Raw genomic sequence first — 18,384 nt, forward strand, 5'->3', positions numbered from 1 at the left:
AGAAGGGAAATTAACACAGTTACAAAAATACACAAGGTTTAAATGACAGATTTATTTACAAATTTAAAGGGGCATGTTAATGTACTAACAAAATTATCTGATTCTTAAGAAAATGTTATCATTGCATTAATGTTCCTAGGTAACTCAATGTTTAATATAGCACTGCAGAATCTGTTGACTAATAATAATAATAATAATAATGCTTGTTCTGGTCAAGAACCATGGTGCATTGCAACTTCTAAGCAGGACAAGATCAGCAGGCCAATCATAAGCAGAATATGTACAGTATCTCACAAAAGTGAATACACCCCTCACATTTTTGTAAATATTTTATTATATCTTTTCATGTGACAACACTGAAGAAATGACACTTTGCTACAATGTAAAGTAGTGAGTGTACAGCCTGTAAAACAGTGTAAATTTGCTGTCCACTCAAAATAACTAAACACACACCCCTAAGTGGAAATGTCCAGGTCTCAGGTGTGAATGGGCAGCAGGTGTGTTAAATTTGGTGTTATTGCTCTGACTCTCTTATACTGGTCACTGGAAGTTCAACATGACACATCGACACCTCATGGCAAAGAACTCTCTAAGAATCTGAAAAAAGAATTGTTGCTCTACATAAAGAAGGCCTAGGCTATAAGATTGCCAAGACCCTGAAACTGAACTGCAGCATGGTGGGCAAGACCATACAGCGGTTTCACAGGACAGGTTCCACTCAGAAGAGGCCTCGCCATGGTCGACTAAAGAAGTTGAGTGCACATGCTCAGCGTCATATCCAGAGGTATTGGGAAATAGACATATGAGTGTTGCCAGCATTTCTGCAGAGGTTGAAGGGGTGGGGGGGGGGTCAGCCTATCAGTGCTCAGTCCATTCTCTGCACACTGCATCAAATTAGTCTGCATAGCTGTCGTCCCAGAAGGAAGCCTCTTATGATGCACAAGAAAGCTCGCAAACAGTTTGCTGAAGACAAGAAGACTAAGGAACCATGTCCTGTGGTTTGATGAGACCAAGATAAATGTATTTGCTTCAGATGGTGTCAAGCGTGTGTCACGGCAACCAGGTGAGGAGTACAAAGACAAGTCTGTCTTGCCTACAGTCAAGCATGGTGGTGAGAGTGTCATGGTCTGGGCCTGCATGAGTGTTAACGGCAATGGGGAGCTACAGTTCATTGAGGGCAACATGAATGCCAACATGTACTGTGACATACTGAAGCAGAGCACGATCCCCTCCCTTCGGAGACTGGGCCGTAGGGCAGTATTCCAACATGATAATGACCCCAAACACAACTCCAAGACGACCACTGCCTTGCTAAAGAATCTGAGGGTAAAGGTGATGGACTGGCCAAGCATGTCTCCAGACCTAAACCCTATTGAGCATCTGTGTGGCATCCTCAAATGGAAGGTGGGGGAGCGCAAGGTCTCTAACATCCACCATCTCCATGATGTGGTCATGGAGGAGTGGAAGAGGACTCTAGTGGAAACCTGTGAAGCTCTGGTGAACTCCATGTATTGACACTTTGGGCCCAATTTGGACATTTCCACTTAGGAGTTTAGTCACTTTTGTTGCCAACGGTTTAGCCATTAATGGCTGTGTGTTGAGTTATTTTGAGGGGACAGCAAATTTACTCTGTTATACAGGCTGTAAACTCACTACTTTACATTGTAGCAAAGTGTCATTTCTTCAGTGTTGTCACATGAAAATATATAATAAAATATTTACAAGAATGTGAGAGGTGGTACTCACTTTTGTGAGATACTGTAGATAGCCAAATATTGGCCGTGTCTTGCTTATGTCTGGTTCTGAAGAGCTACTTTACCTTTGTAGTTGTAATTACCTAGTTACCAAGGAGTTTAAATGTATCAATAAAATAAATAATTTACAACATATATTACATACATGCACTTTTTTAAATTATAAAAAAATATGCATTTCCTAAAAGTTAAAGAGTGTATTATTCCTAAATTGATAATGTGAATAAAATGGAAAGGGAATACATACATACTAGATAAAATGGCATCTGAAAGGAATCCTACAGTGATTAATAACCTACAACTGTGATTTTCCCCACACATATTATTATCTATAATACATGGTCAATATTTCCTTTAAACCCATAATGAAAAGAATCATGTAGTTAAAAAAATGGAATGTGTCAAATTAAAGAGAATGCACAGCCTGTCAGTATGTCATTCAAGCCATTGCAGCTGCATTCTTCCAATTTGCTGATATATCTCTTTACAACAACAAGGTTCTAAGAAGCTAGAACGTTGCTCCCGTAGAGAGACAGAAATGTGAAATATAGATTTCTTTTATTATGAAAGGTTGCTCTGCCTATCAAAGGTTTCACATGGGCTTATTAAGCTAATAGAATATGGCAGCAAATTCACAATGTTCAAAGTTTTATCTCCAATGTGGCAGAACCAGAAGAAAAGAATGTGTGTGTGTGTGAATATTCTAACAGACAGGCAACAGGGTAACTTTATAAAGAATTGTTCTGTTTTCAAAACCAATTAAAAAAATTAGTGGTGTTAAAAATGTATGTTTGGTTCAAGAGATATTTATATCTATCTATCTATCTATCTATCTATCTATCTATCTATATCTATCAATATCTATATCTATATCTATATCTATCTATATCTATATCTATATATACTGGCCTCTAGTTATCAAGCCGTCAACCGCAAATACGCTGGAATTCCACAGCGTATTTGTGGCGAGGCTGATTCGCCTTAGTTATCAACCCCTACTGCCCGGCAAAAGTAGAATTTAGTGACGTAAGCTTCGATCCGCCAAACTCAGTCCGACACAGATCGATGGTTACGTCATTACAGATGTTCCGAACGCAAGTTCGGCAATTTCTGACTACTTTTGGTAGTTATCAAACTACTACCAGGTACGCTCGCCACTATTCCGGGCCAGCGTACCTGGATTTCAATCCGCCGCCCTGGAGGCGGCGGATCCCATAGGAATCAATGGGAGTCTGACCATAGCGAAAGCTCATGTTCGCTGCTGCCCGATATCCCATTGATTCCTATGGGAGATGTCTGCACCTAACACCCTAACATGTACCCCAAGTCTAAACACCCCTAATCTGCCCCCCTACACCGTCGCAACTAAATAAAGTTATTACCCCCTAAACCGCTGTTCCCGGACCCTGCCGCAACTATAATAAACATGTTAACCCCTAAACCGCCGCTCCCTGACCCTGCCGCCACCTACATTATACATATTAACCCCTAATCTGCCACCCCCTATACCGCCGCCACCTACATACACTTATTAGCCCCTATCCTGCGGATCCGGGACCCCACCACAACTAAATAAATTGTTTAACCCCTAAACCGCCGCTCCCAGACCCCGCCGCCACCTACATAATACCTATTAACCCCTATCCTGCCCCCCCTATACCGCCGCCACTATAATAAATTTATTAACCCCTATACTGCCCCCCTACACCGCCGCCACTATAATAAAATTATTAACCCCTAAACCTAAGTCTAACACTAACCCTAACACCCCCTAACTTAAATATTAATTACATAAATCTAAATAATAGTACCCTTATTAAATAAATTAATCCTATTTAAAACTAAATACTTACCTGTAAAATAAACCATAAGATAGCTACAATGCAATTAATAATTACATTGCAGCTATTTTAGGATTTATTTTTATTTTACAGGTAACTTTGTATTTATTTTAACTAGGTACAATAGTTATTAAATAGTTATTAACTATTTAATAACTACCTAGCTAAAAGAAATACAAAATTACCTGTAAAATTAAACCTAACCTAAGTTACAATTAAACCTAACACTACACTATCATTAAATTAATAAAATAAATTAACTACAATTAACTACAATTAAATACAATTAAATAAACTAAACTACAAAAACCCCCCCACTAAATTACAGAAAAATAATAATATAATAATTGGATCAGCCAATTGGATTGAACTTCAATCTGATTGGCTGATTGCATCAGCCAATCAAATTTTTCCTACCTTAATTCCGATTGGCTGATAGGATCCTATCAGCCAATCGGAATTCGAGGGACGCCATCTTGGATGACATCATTTAAAGGACCAGGCATAACTACCTAGCTAAAGAAATACAAAATTACCTGTAAAATAAAACCTAACCTAAGTTACAATTAAACCTAACACTACACTATCATTAAATTAATAAAATAAATTAACTACAATTACCTACAATTAAATACAATTAAATAAACTAAACTAAAATACAAAAAAAACAAACACTAAATTACAGAAAAATAATAATATAATAATTGGATCAGCCAATCGGATTGAACTTCAATCTGATTGGCTGATTGCATCAGCCAATCAGATTTTTCCTACCTTAATTCCGATTGGCTGATAGGATCCTATCAGCCAATCGGAATTCGAGGGACGCCATCTTGGATGACGTCATTTAAAGGACCAGGCATTCGTCGTTAGTCCGTCGGCCAGGAACGATGCTCCGCACCGGAGGTCTTGAAGATGGAGCCGCTCCTCATCGGATGGATGAAGATAGAAGATGCCGCTTGGATGAAGATGTCTGCTGGTCCGGATGTCCTCTTCTGCCCGGATAGGATGAAGACTTCTGCCGGTCTGGATGTGTTCTTCGGTCCCTTCGAATGAAGACTTCGGCCCGGCTGGGTGAAGACGACTCAGAGTAGGGAGATCATCAGGGGGGTAGTGTTAGGTTTATTTAAGGGGGGTTGGGTGGGTTAGAGTAGGGGTATGTGGGATGTGGGTGGTGGGTTTTAATGTTGGGGGGGATGTATTTTTTTTTACAGGTAAAAGAGCTGATTACTTTTGGGCAATGCCCCACAAAAAGCCCTTTTAAGGGCTGGTAAAAGAGCTGATTACTTTGTAATGTAGAATAGGGTTTTTTTTTTTATTATTTTATTAGGGGGCTTAGAATAGGTGTAATTAGTTTAAAATTCTTGTAATATTTTTTTTTCTGTAATTTAGTGGGGTTTTTTTTTGCAATTTAGTTTAGTTTATTTAATTGTAGGTAATTGTAGTTAATTTATTTAATTAATTTAATGATAGTGTAGTGTTAGGTTTAATTGTAACTTAGGTTAGGTTTTATTTTACAGGTAATTTTGTATTTCTTTTAGCTAGGTAGTTATTAAATAGTTAATAACTATTTAATAACTATTATACCTAGTTAAAATAAATACAAAGTTACCTGTAAAATAAAATTAAATCCTAAAATAGCTACAATTTAATTATTAATTACATTGTAGCTATCTTATGGTTTATTTTACAGGTAAGTATTTAGTTTTAAATATGATTAATTTATTTAATAAGAGTAATAATATTTAGATTTATTTAATTAATATTTAAGTTAGGGGGTGTTACGGTTAGTGTTAGACTTAGGTTTAGGGGATAATAATTTTATTATAGTGGCGGCAGTGTAGGGGGGGCAGGATAGGGGTTAATAAATGTATTATAGGTGGCGGCGGTATAGGGGAGCCAGGATAGGGGTTAATAAATGTATTATAGGTGGCGGCGGTATAGGGGGGGCAGGATAGAGGTTAATAGGTATTATGTAGGCGGCGGCGGGGTCCAGGAGCGGCGGTTTAGGGGTTAACATATTTATTATAGCTGCGGCGGGGTCCGGGAGTGGCGGTTTAGGGGTTAACATATTTATTATAGTTGCAGTGGGGTCTAGAAGTGGCGGTTTAGGGGTTAATAACTTTATTTAGTTGCGGGGGGCGCCGGTATAGGGGGTAGAACAGTATAGTATAGTGTGAGTGCTTAGTGACAGGGGTATCAATAAAGCTGTAAAAAAGCCGAAGAGCAGCGAGATTGATGATTGATAACTATCACAGTCCGCTGCTCATTGCCCCGTACTTGGTGCACGGCTTTTTGACAGCTTTATTGATAACTTTGGCGAGCGTATTCAGGTCCGCGGCGGCGATGGTAGACGAGCTTAGGCGAGCATATTGGGCCGGCGAATGCAGGTAAGTAGACGGCTTCATAACTAGAGGCCACTGTGTACTATATGTAGGGCTTCAAATTTCCACTACTCCACTAGTCCTGGACAACTAAGAAATTGTAGTGGACAAGTAAAAAAATTTACTTTTTCCTATCTTTAACTCTCAGTGTACTAGTAAATATTTTCCTTTTGGGTTAGTAACTTTTAACCCCTGAAGAGTAAACTATAGTGATATTTTATCACCTCCAGCCTCAAGCCTTGCAGCTCCCAAGCAGAAAGCAGCTAATGATTGATTGGTACATTCCACTCCTGATTAACTGACCATCTGTTTCCTGCTTGAGAGCTTCAATCTTTGCAGCTCTCAAATGTGACTTTACCTTTTTGTTTAACCCCTATGCAGAGGTTAAACAATTTTTTTTTTATAGAGATGAACATTCGTTTAGTTACAAATGCAATTTTGTAAGAATAAAATATATTAATTTTGTATTAACAAAGTAAATATCTGAACTAATGCAATACCAAATTTAAAGAATAACAAATATGTATTAACAAAATCATTTAGTATATATTCATTATCATTTAAATTTGCTTTTAAAGTGTTGCTGGATCCCGGAGCCAGTACTTAAGGAGATGGTCCCTATCTAACTAATCCTCTTATTAGCAAAGCCATGGACCTTGTGAAGAAGTGTGTCGGATTACCGCAGCTGCCCAGCGTGCTATAGGTAATTATAAGTCCTACAGGTGACACTGTGCCACCTGTAATAAAGTTACATTTATATTAGTTTTAAGGAAAATTATGTAGATGTTAACAAATATTCAGTATTTGTTTCGCTTTAAAATAAATGTATACCAAATAGTGCAGCAAACAAATATTCTGGAAAACTAATTTTTCAGAATATTCGTTACAAATGATTAGTATGAAGCAAATTATTCTTTGCTGCACAAGTATAGTGTTTTGGTACCTATGTAACAATATTGGAGTCAATTATGTTTTGTTTTTGAGCCATTTTTGTTGCTTTCGCTACTCATTATGCCTTATCAAACTGCCTCAATCCTGTAACAATTTAGCTATAAAAAACAAGAGATATGTACACTTGTAATTTAACTAACTGAAATCTCAGCATACATTATACTTATTAACTTGTAAATGGTATAGCAGTAATACAAATATATAAACATGTGGCCCTAGTTATCTAGTTTCTTACCTGTTGTCAAAATTCAGATATGCTACAAGTGGGGCAGTGGGACAGTGGGGATGAACTGCAAAAGCAAATAAAATCGCACAAAATGCATGATGGTTGGCGATGCTGCTTTATATCTAGCGCTGGCAGTACTCAGGTTTGTCCACAAATTAGTTAGATAGTAACTCATGCATTTACATTTTCTCACAAATTGATATTACAAACATCTGCCCTGGCTGTGTCCAACTCTTCATGATGCACAATGGTCAAGCCAGAGAGTTTAATGGCTAATTGACAGGGTCACATTTACTTCTTAATTTTTACAAATCTATCCAGCCTCAAACTCAAGTGTTGATTGCCAGAAAGAAGTGAGTATCCAACTCAATGTTAACTACAGGAAAAAGCAAAATGCCTTTTTTGTGTGTGGAATAATATCATAAGTTGCTAGTCATGTGTTAAATGTTACTAGCCCAGAGTGAAGAAATTACTTGTCCACTCAATGTTAAAGATAGGAAAAAGTGAATTTTTTTACTTGTCTGCTGCAATTTTTTTACTAGTGGATACTGGAAATTTCAAGCCCTCTACAACACTTGTTGCGATGCAAATAGTGAAATACTGAGCGGGGTAGGGTAGGGCAGATACAATTCTGGTGAGGATTGCAATGTGGCTCTGTAGACCCTATGTGACACTCTTCTAATACAGGTTTTGAGGTTGTAGGTTTTTCCCTAAACAAAAGATAATGCAGTTCTCTGTTTTGTTTATCTGTAGCTAATTCTTCTTACACACTGCTCTGGCCCTGTATTATAAAGCACCTGATTGCCTTTATCAGCTAAAAGACAGTTACCAGCGGTTACACATCCAGCAGCTATCCTTTCATTCTGTGCACAGCATGTTCACACACCTGAATCTGCATCTGCCTTCCAATTATTGCTCAAAAGCAGGCAAGTTAAATCATTGCTATTACTCTTCGCTTAAACAACACAAATACAGCAACAGCATTTTAAGAAGACTCAATGAAAATCATAGCTGGTCATTGATCTACATTTACCAAGTTTGTATAGGATTTCAAGAGAGGAGATCATTGGCAAACAACTCCAAATTAGCTAAGCTCCTTTTTATTAGGCAAAGGAGGAACTTATAATAGGTAAAGGAGGCACATTTTGAGATGCTGCACATTTAAAATAATGGTCTTGCTAGGATAACACAACTTGCTTCCTGATGTAAGGTTTTACATGACACAGGTGTCCAGAAAGCAGAACAAGAGAGGGGCAAATATACTCCTAAAATGTTGTTCTTTATATGCCAGCATAAGCACTAATTTACTTTTCTATACTTTATAAACATGATGAGCAGCTCATGTGTATAACAAACAACTCTTTTATTGCATATATTGAAAGTGAAGTTATTTTGCCTCATTCCATCATTTTGTAGACATTTTTAAGGAAGCTCCAAAGATATTTGAATGTTTGTTTTTTTGTACAGTATGCAAAGTAATCTTTCCAGAGATGGATGACCCAGCACAAATATTAACTATCTTAGATTAAAAAAATCTTCTTAAAAGTATCCCTAGCACCTGCAAGATATGTTCTCTCTGCCACGCTCCTCACAATTATCTCTGATTATTGAGCAAGCACAGCATGCACTAACCCAAGAAAATATAGACAGGAAACCAGAGGAGGGAGATCACCGTCTTTACTCTCTGGAATAACCAGCCCTAAGCATCAAATCTATCCTGGATCATTCTCTGATAAGAAAAATGCTCAGTGCTTTCTTTTTTTCACCAGGCTTTCCAAGGTGACCATTGATGTTCATTTTCTGTATGTTGGTTTAGTCCTTTCTATAGTATGTTGATTTTTCTATACACACAAATAGATAGGCTTCAAACCACTATGTTTCATGCCAAAGCACAGATATTATTTACACGTATGGCACAAAATATCTGCAGTAAATGGCCTTTTACCAAGTCTGCTGTATACTGCTCTGCAATGAACTTGAGTACATTTACTGATATATCTTCTACAGGGATAATGCTATTAAATCTTGAGCTTGAGGGGATATTAAACACTAAAAAATAGCTATTAGTGTCCATAAAGCAATAATGGCTACCATATTGGCACTTAGGTTTACTTATTTCTCAAATAGGGAGAGCTATAAATGAGTCACTAGAGTGCACAAACAACAGCTGTGTGGAATATAGCAGTATTAGGTTTGGAGTCTCACTCCTACTTCTAACAGGAATTGGAAAGCCGGTGAGTTCAATTACAGGAAAATAAATTTAATGATGAATACATTTCAAAGCTGTTTTTTTAACTACACATAATTAAACATTTTGGCTTACATTACAAGTGGAGTGCTTATTTATCATGCACCCGCAAACTGGCAAAGTGGCTGGTTATTGCTTTTGGTAGCAATTAATGCTCCGAAAATTAACCAGAGATCAGCTCTCTGGTTAATGTTCCAAAAGTTCCCCAATTGGCCACAAAATAGAGCAACCTGTGTAGCAGAATGAGGAGCAGAAACCCTACTATCTGAATTTTTAAATGTCATCTCGCGTTTTCCCTGTAGGATAGGAAAGGCAGATAAAGCTGCAGATACCGAAGAGGATACCTGAGCTGCAAAATCTGTAGGCAAATACACTCCTCCAGGAGTATGAGAGGAACCGCAGGGCACTGCATGTGACGCCATAGAGGCTTGGGACGCTTAAGAAGAAAGCTGTGTCATTGCCTGAACAGCATCATCCTGGGAGACATGAGGCTCAGAGGGCAACAACCTATCTGTTCTTTCAATAGGAAGGTGAAACATGCAGCACAGAATTGCATATGCAAAATACTCTGTCTAAAATAAGTCCTGAGAGACATGAGGCTCAAACAAGAATATCTTTAGTTCTTATTCTGTAGTTTTTATTCTAAAATGAGGGACAGATATGTTTAGAAAAACAATTTGGTCCTCACAAGCCAAATAACATTTATTCCTTAGAAACAGAGATCTAGGACCCTTAACATATGCCCTTTAACAAAAGACTTTACATATCTTAGACTGGATTTACATCATGGAGGATAACCACAAAACTACAGTGGTTTTTAGACAGGAATCTTAAAACCTTAACTTAAGGATTTGATAATGCACATACAAGTAAGTAATAAAAATAACGTGTCTGCTTATTAACATGCGTCTTCTTGCATCTACTTAATAGCCATATGGAATGAGAATGCCGCTCAGCTCTCAACCAGAGAACGAGGCGGATCCCACATCCGAACACAACAAGAGCTAAAAATGGCGCCGCTCCGAATCTCAGAGAAGGAGTTGGGGCCATGAAATCTGCCTGGAAACGAAATGCTTCATGCCAAGAAACATTACTCTTGATACTGCAGTCGGCTTTCGAGAATTTCGAAAGTTATTTTATCATACTCCAAAAGACACAAAGGTTTCTGTTCTAGCAGGGCATGATTAAAATAAAAATAGCACCGCTCTTCTTTCAAAGAGCGGAAGAACATACTCTGAAACCTCCTCTAATACATACTGTCAGTCTTGAGTAGTTCCATAGGAATGGCGCCACTTAAGAAATAATCGCGCTCTACTAAGGTCCCCGCCATTTACTAAGCAGAGCCTAACGGAATTTCAAAGTATCGTTAAGCGCTACGCTAGACAAAAAAAAATGGGACCGAAAGCATAGGAACACAATTAAATATTCAAAGAATTAGAGTAGGATCATCCAACTCTAATTTCCAAATAAAATAAAAAGTAACCTGAGCCACAATAAAGGGTTAACTCCTTCCTTTCGCCAAAGAGGTTAACCCCTAAGTCTCCAAAGTCACATACAAGTCTCTGCCTGCTCACTTCCAGAAAAACATCCTCTATGAAGGATTTCTTGTCAAACATTAAGTGCAGCTTTTCTCTACAGTCCTAAACCCCTTCAGTGCCAGCCTCCTAGCCCCAGAAGACAAAAGGCACTTACCTGCACATCCAGCTGTCCGGCAGGAGGACAGCTCACATGGTATGGAAGGACGCCACTCCTTACAGAGACCTGTGTAAAAAACAAAGAACAGAGTAAACCTACTCTGGCTTTCTATACAAGGGGAGCAACATGTTAGGAAAACGCAGTGAGGCCCACTTCACAAGTTCCTAACTGCTTTAAAGCCACCATTGCCCTACTGAAGAGACTAACATGGAGTACGGCTACACCCAGTCTTGAAAGGGTAAGATCAGAGTAATCCTACTCTGGCTTTCTAAACTAGTAAAAATCTTGCTTGAAGTAAAAGAAATCTAATTTTCTTCAAACACTAAAACTTCACCTCCTCTATGCACCAAGGCAAAGAAAATGACTGGGGTTTGTGGAAAGGGGAATTTTACTTCACAGCTTGGCTGTGGTGCTCTTTGCCTCCTCCTGCTGGCCAGGAGTGATATTCCCAACAGTAAATTATGACGTTGTGGACTCCCCATATCTTAGGAAAGAAAGTAGCATTTTTTTAAATGAAAAAAACTGCACAAAGCAGTTTTTAAGGGTTAAAGTTTAGGGGTTGGGGGTTTTAGAAAAAAATGGCACTGAAAAGTGCCTTTACATTGCAGTGTATGGGGAACTGTGTGTTCCCTGTAAATATATATGTATATGCTTATATACATATATATTTATTTGTTAATATGTGTATAAATATATATGTATATATTCATATACATATACTGTATATTTAACATTTGCTGCCCATCACTGCACGACTTACCCCCTTTGCTGAGCTAGGTTCTCATCCCGTGTCTCAGGGCCGGAGAATGAGGCTCCCATTGGACCCTAAGGAAGTGCACTCTCATGAGCAAAAAGCTGCCATGCAATGAAAATGCAAGGTTGCGTTTGCATTATGGCTAACTTGTAACACCAGTGCACATTTGCGTGTGCTGGTATTATTAAGTGGAGCGCAAATATCGACCTCGCGAAAGTGATATTTTGCGCTCCCTTTGTAATCAAGCCCTTTATGTTAGAATCTCAGGTCTCCCAGATGACCACAGACACAAAGGTATCTGTATATTGGCAAACTCTACCACAGGCATATTTCTCTTGTTGTCTCCAAAGAAATTTTCTTTAATGTACAATTACTGAGCCAATTTCTATTGCAGTGGTTAGTAGACTGCAAGCACAAAACATTTACAATGGATCAGAAAAATATACATTGTTTATTGTAAGCATCTCATGGTATCAAACTACAGGTAGCCCTCAGTTTACGCCGGGGTTAGGTTCCAGAAGGAATGGTTGTAAATCAAAACTGTTGTAAATTGAAACCTAGTGTATAATGTAAGTCAATGGGAAGTGAGGGAGTTAGGTTCCAGGCCCTTCTCAAAATTGTCATAAGTAACACCTAATACATTATGTTTAAAGCTTTGAAATGAAGACTTTAAAAGCAAAACAGCATTATAAACCTAATAAAATAATCACACAACACAGAATATATAATTAAACTAAGTTAAATGAACAAAAACATTTGCTAAACAGCATTACAAACCTAATAAAATAATCACACAACACAGACTTCACTTGCATTTTTCTGCAAACAGTTCTTTCTATGCATTAGAATCTGGACTGATTTATAGACAGGAAGATCTTGTTCCTTTGAAATCTGCTCGACAGCTCAGGTCTGGTTAAACTGATTAATTTCACAAGCGGACAGCTCCACCTACTGGCTATTTTAATTAATGCACTGCTTCTCAATGCTTTTCAATAGCAAAACTGGACTGGAAAAAAAAGGTTGTTATTCTGAAACGGTGTAAATTGAACCGTTGTAAACCGAGGGCCACCTGTATATAATTTACTTCCAGCAGAGCCATCGACTGCAACAGCAGTAGTGCAATTTAACTCTTTTGTAGCAAGTGTCCACTGCAGTTCAGGTATTGAAGTCAAGATACAATACAACATATCTGAATAAACATTGTTTCAGTATAGTTATAACTATATATTCAGTCTCTTTTAATAGTGCAGTATAAACAAACCACTGCTGCTTAGCATCTTTACAAAGTTGGCTGTTTATCATGATGTGTTGGCATGCAGCCTTCTTCCTTAACCCCAGCCCAGATGTGCCATAATCATCTACAAATGCAAAGCATGCACAGTATTATTGCTTCATTATGTCCCTTATTATTTCCTTTGCATTACTGTCACAACTCATCCAGAGAACTAGTGCAGACTAGACATGTCTTTTTCTCTCTCTCCTTTTTCATCCTTTCATGATTTTTTTTCCCTTCCCGCTCTGCCTGTCAATTTGTCTTGCTTTCTCTCTAATCCACACTTTATCTCCCTTTCTAATATATTTTTCCTAATTTAAATTCTTATCATAATTTGATCTCAACTTTTATTTTTTATTTTTTATCAGCCAGTTTCCTTATTAGCAATTATCTACACCATCCATTTATTAATAAATCTGCTACTGTATAATGTGACAAATGCATTTTTTATTTCATGCACACACATACAACAAAGGTTGTCATAGTTGGTTGTCTAGGGATGAGCTATGCTACACAATTTTGTCATTGTCAGTCTTATGTAGTGCAAAGCAAATTACCATTAGGCACAAATTTACAAAGCAGTTGCCTTTTACATGTCCATTCCCCTGGCCATTACTTTAAAAGGTTTTTAAATACTATGAATTGGAATAAGCAGTACACATTATTCACCCCAGACCTACACCACCCTCTTCCCTTGATATATAAATTAGAAGAAATGTTTTTAGCACCCCACTTTTTAAAGAGACATAAACTGATGCTTTTGTGTTGTACAGCCCCAGAAAGCTAATTTTTAATGCTGTGATCATTATCGCATGTGCACAATCTCTTCTCTCACATGATTGGCTCATAAAAAAGGTTAAAAATGCAACTGATCTTAAAATGCTATGCTTGGCTGTACTACTGACTTCCATGTACCTTTAAAGGGATAGTTAAACACTTTGAGAATTTTATGTAAAATGTTTATTTATGCATAATGAAACCATTTTGTAATATATTTTCATGATTTATTTTGTCCCCTTTTCATGTAAATTAGCTCTGAAAATTTCTAATCTAAATCAGAATTTGAAATGCACCCTGCTGATTTCTTAATGCTAAATCTGCTACATATCTATGCCTAAATAGCTTTGTCAGATAACAACTGAAAAACGCTGTATTTTATACTAACTTTATGACAGTGACTAGCCTTGTTGTCTGTGAACTGAAGCCCTGATTGGCTCCTCCCAATAAGACAAATGCTGGGTGGAGTCTGGCTATTGAAAAATATTTACAGTAGTTAAAAATGTTTACTATGTTTTAAAAATATTAAGACTTGGCTGAAATGTTACTATATAGCAACACAACAGAAATCTATTTTTACAAGGTGTTTACTGTCTGTTTAAGGTATGTAAGCCCCTGAGATGATGTCATGTGTAAAGGTGATACTTTGGTGTCTAATTTGAATAATTTAAGAATATTGCCGGCATCAGATGTGTTTTATCACATGAACAAAGTCAGGTCAGCCTAGATTTTTAGGCAATACTCCTTTTTATGAGAAAAACACCTCACACTACAAGTGCCTCATCTGCAATTTTGAGGAAAAAAACACAGTGATCAGGAAGCCAACATTAAGATTACCTTATAAAACGAAACTCGTCAATGAATGATTTGAACATGTAAAGAAGTGATCACCATTAGTTTTATTGTTTGTCTACAAACAATAAAGGCTGTGCTTCTATTTACTTGGAGCACAGGGGGGGGGAGAGGAACGAAGACATAAAACATGCAGAAAACATAAAGCACAGGAAACAAGAAGGAGGAAGATACATAAAGTGCAAGAAAAAAAAGAGAGAATATTAGCGGCTTCTTTGGAATGCTTTCTCAAAGTTATCAGCTTTTTCCTTAATACTTGAAGATCCTTGGTAGATCTCATGCTGAGTGTCAAGTAATTTAAGATGTGTTTGCGTAGTTCTGGGGGTGATCTCCCACCTCTTGTTTCCTTTCTATGGGTTTAATGCATGCTGTGATTGACAATCAGTCTGCTAGGCGCACAGTGCATGGTGGGAATATATCTTGTGGATACTGGGGATCACTTTGTAGAAGGTCTGTAAAATCATAGAGACTAACTTGAATGTGAGGCTTTCTTTTATGTGTAGCCAAGGTAGTTTCTTTAGTTTTTCTGAAATGGGGCCTTACTTCCTCTTTCCTGTGATTAAAGGGACATGTTCCTTTTTTACATACAGATGCTCAGGTGAAACTTTCTTTTTTTTCTAGCTATACTGCATTACTTTCAGGTGATATAGCATATGGGTATTATGCCCCTTTAATACTGCAGTGTTTAGCCTGTGTTCAGCTTGACAGGATGAGAAAAGATAATCCAACAGGCACTCATACAAGCATTGCTCTATGTTAAATAAAAAATATTTGTGAAATTAATCTTTTGAGAAAAAAAAAACACACTGCAAATTCATAACTTAAAGGGACAGTCAAGTCCAAAAAAACTTTCATAATTTAAATAGGGAATGTAATTTTAAACAACTTTCCAATTTACTTTTATCACCAATTTTGCTTTATTCTTAGTTGAAAGCTAAACTTAGGAGGTTCATATGCTAATTTCTTAGACCTTGAAGACTGCCTCTAATCTGAATGCATTTTGACCACTAGAGGGCATTGGTTCATGTGTTTCATATAGATAACATTGAGCTCATGCACGTGAAGTTACCATGAAATGAGCACTGATTGGCTAAAATGCAAGTCTGTAAATAGAATTGAAATAAGGGGGCAGTTTGCAGAGGCTTAGATACAAGGTAATCACAGAGGTAAAACGTGTATTATTATAACTGTGTTGGTTATGCAAAACTGGGTAATGGGTAATAAAGGGATTATCTTTCTTTTTAAACAACAAAAATTCTGGTGTTGACTGTCCCTTTAAATATTATGGAATTCAAAGAGATTTGCAGCTGTCCATCATTACAGCCACAAGTTTTGAGATCAGCTCCATTATAATCAGTGCATCTACATCTATCTCAAAACTGTTAACTTCTCACCACAGAGAACAAGTTTCACTGTCAAGTGGACCAGGACCACAAATGTGCCTTTGAAACCTTACAACACAAGCATATTAAAATATACACCCTCTGTAAAACAGTCCACTCTAACAGATGCACAAAAGAGAACAAAAAAATGAAAGAAAAATGAAATAAGCTTAAAACAAGTCTTTATAAATTCTGCTTGCTTAAAGGGACAGTCTAGGCCAAAATAAACTTTCATGATTCAGATAGAGCATGTCATTTTAAACAATTTTCCAATTTACTTTTATCACCAATTTTGCTTTGTTCTCTTGGTATTCTTAGTTGAAAGCTTAACCTAGGAGGTTCATATGCTAATTTCTTAGACCTTGAAGCCCACCTCTTTCAGATTGCATTTTAACAGTTTTTCACCACTAGAGGGTGTTAGTTCACATATTTCATATAGATAACACTGTACTCGTGCCATTGAAGTAATCTGGGAGCAGGCACTGATTGGCTAGACTGCAAGTCTGTAAAAAGAACTGAAAAAGGGGCAGTTTGCAGAGGCTTAGATACAAGATAATCACAGAGGTTAAAAGTATATTATTATAACTGTGTTGGTTATGCAAAACTGGGAAATGGGAAATAAAGGGATTATCTATCTTTTAAAACAATAAAAATTCAGGTGTAGACTGTCCCTTTAAACAAGGTTTAGGTGAAAAAACAAACAAACACTCTTCTAGACCCCCCCCCCCCCCGGAATGCATTGGTCAGCCCCACATTAACATGTGCGAGGATCAGGAGGCACTACCCATTCTATCCATTGAGATTTCATTACCCTAGGCCTATTTACCCTAGGCCTAGATTTAGAGTTTGGCGGTAGCCGTGAAAACCAGCGTTAGAGGCTCCTAACGCTGGTTTTAGGCTACCGCCGGTATTTGGAGTCAGTCAGGAAAGGGTCTAACGCTCACTTTTCAGCCGCGACTTTTCCATACCGCAGATCCCCTTACGTCAATTGCATATCCTATCTTTTCAATGGGATCTTTCTAACTCCGGTATTTAGAGTCGTGTCTGAAGTGAACGTTAGAAATCTAACGACAAAACTCCAGCCGCAGAAAAAAGTCAGTAGTTAAGAGCTTTCTGGGCTAACGCCGGTTTATAAAGCTCTTAACTACTGTGCTCTAAAGTACACTAACACCCATAAACTACCTATGCACCCCTAAACCGAGGTCACCCCACATCGCCGCCACTCGATTAAATTTTTTTAACCCCTAATCTGCCGACCGCCACCTACGTTATACTTATGTACCCCTAATCTGCTGCCCCTAACACCGCCGACCCCTATATTATATTTATTAACCCCTAACCTGCCCCCCACAACGTCGCCGCCAGCTACCTACAATAATTAACCCCTAATCTGCCAACTGCAAAGAGCCGCCACCTATTTTATAGCTATGTACCCCTAATCTGCTGCCCCTAACACCGCCGACACCTATATTATATTTATTAACCCCTAATCTGCCCCCCTCAACGTCGCCTCCACCTGCCTACACTTATTAACCCCTAATCTGCCGAGCGGATCTCACCGCTATTATAATAAAGTTATTAACCCCTAATCCGCCTCACTCCCGCCTCAATAACCCTATAATAAATAGTATTAACCCCTAATCTACCCTCCCTAACATCGCCGACACCTAACTTCAATTATTAACCCCTAATCTGCCGACCGAATCTCGCCGCTATTCTAATAAATGGATTAACCCCTAAAGCTAAGTCTAACCCTAACACTAACACCCCCCTAAGTTAAATATAATTTAAATCTAACAAAATAAATTTACTCTTATTAAATAAATTATTCCTATTTAAAGCTAAATACTTACCTGTAAAATAAATCCTAATATAGCTACAATATAAATTATAATTATATTATAGCTATTTTAGGATTAATATTTATTTTACAGGTAACTTTGTATTTATTTTAACCAGGTACAATAGCTATTAAATAGTTAAGAAGTATTTAATAGCTAAAATAGTTAAAATAATTACAAAATTACCTGTAAAATAAATCCTAACCTAAGTTACAATTAAACCTAACACTACACTATCAATAAATTAATTAAATAAAATACCTACAATTACCTAAAATTAAACCTAACAATACACTATCAATAAATTAATTAAATACAATATCTACAAATAAATACAATGAAATAAACTAACTAAAGTACAAAAAATAAAAAAGAACTAAGTTACAAAAAATAAAAAAATATTTAC

The 18,384-nt window shown here is 37.4% G+C and overlaps 1 protein-coding gene across 1 annotated transcript in view; it reads right to left on the minus strand.

Moving 5' to 3' along the window:
- GALNT9 (polypeptide N-acetylgalactosaminyltransferase 9) overlaps positions 1-18,384 on the minus strand; it is a 669,089-nt gene that overhangs the window by 590,818 nt on the left and 59,887 nt on the right. The window lies entirely within an intron of this gene.

This window comes from Bombina bombina, chromosome 2 (genome assembly GCF_027579735.1).
Source record: "Bombina bombina isolate aBomBom1 chromosome 2, aBomBom1.pri, whole genome shotgun sequence".
Classification (NCBI taxonomy): domain Eukaryota; kingdom Metazoa; phylum Chordata; class Amphibia; order Anura; family Bombinatoridae; genus Bombina; species Bombina bombina.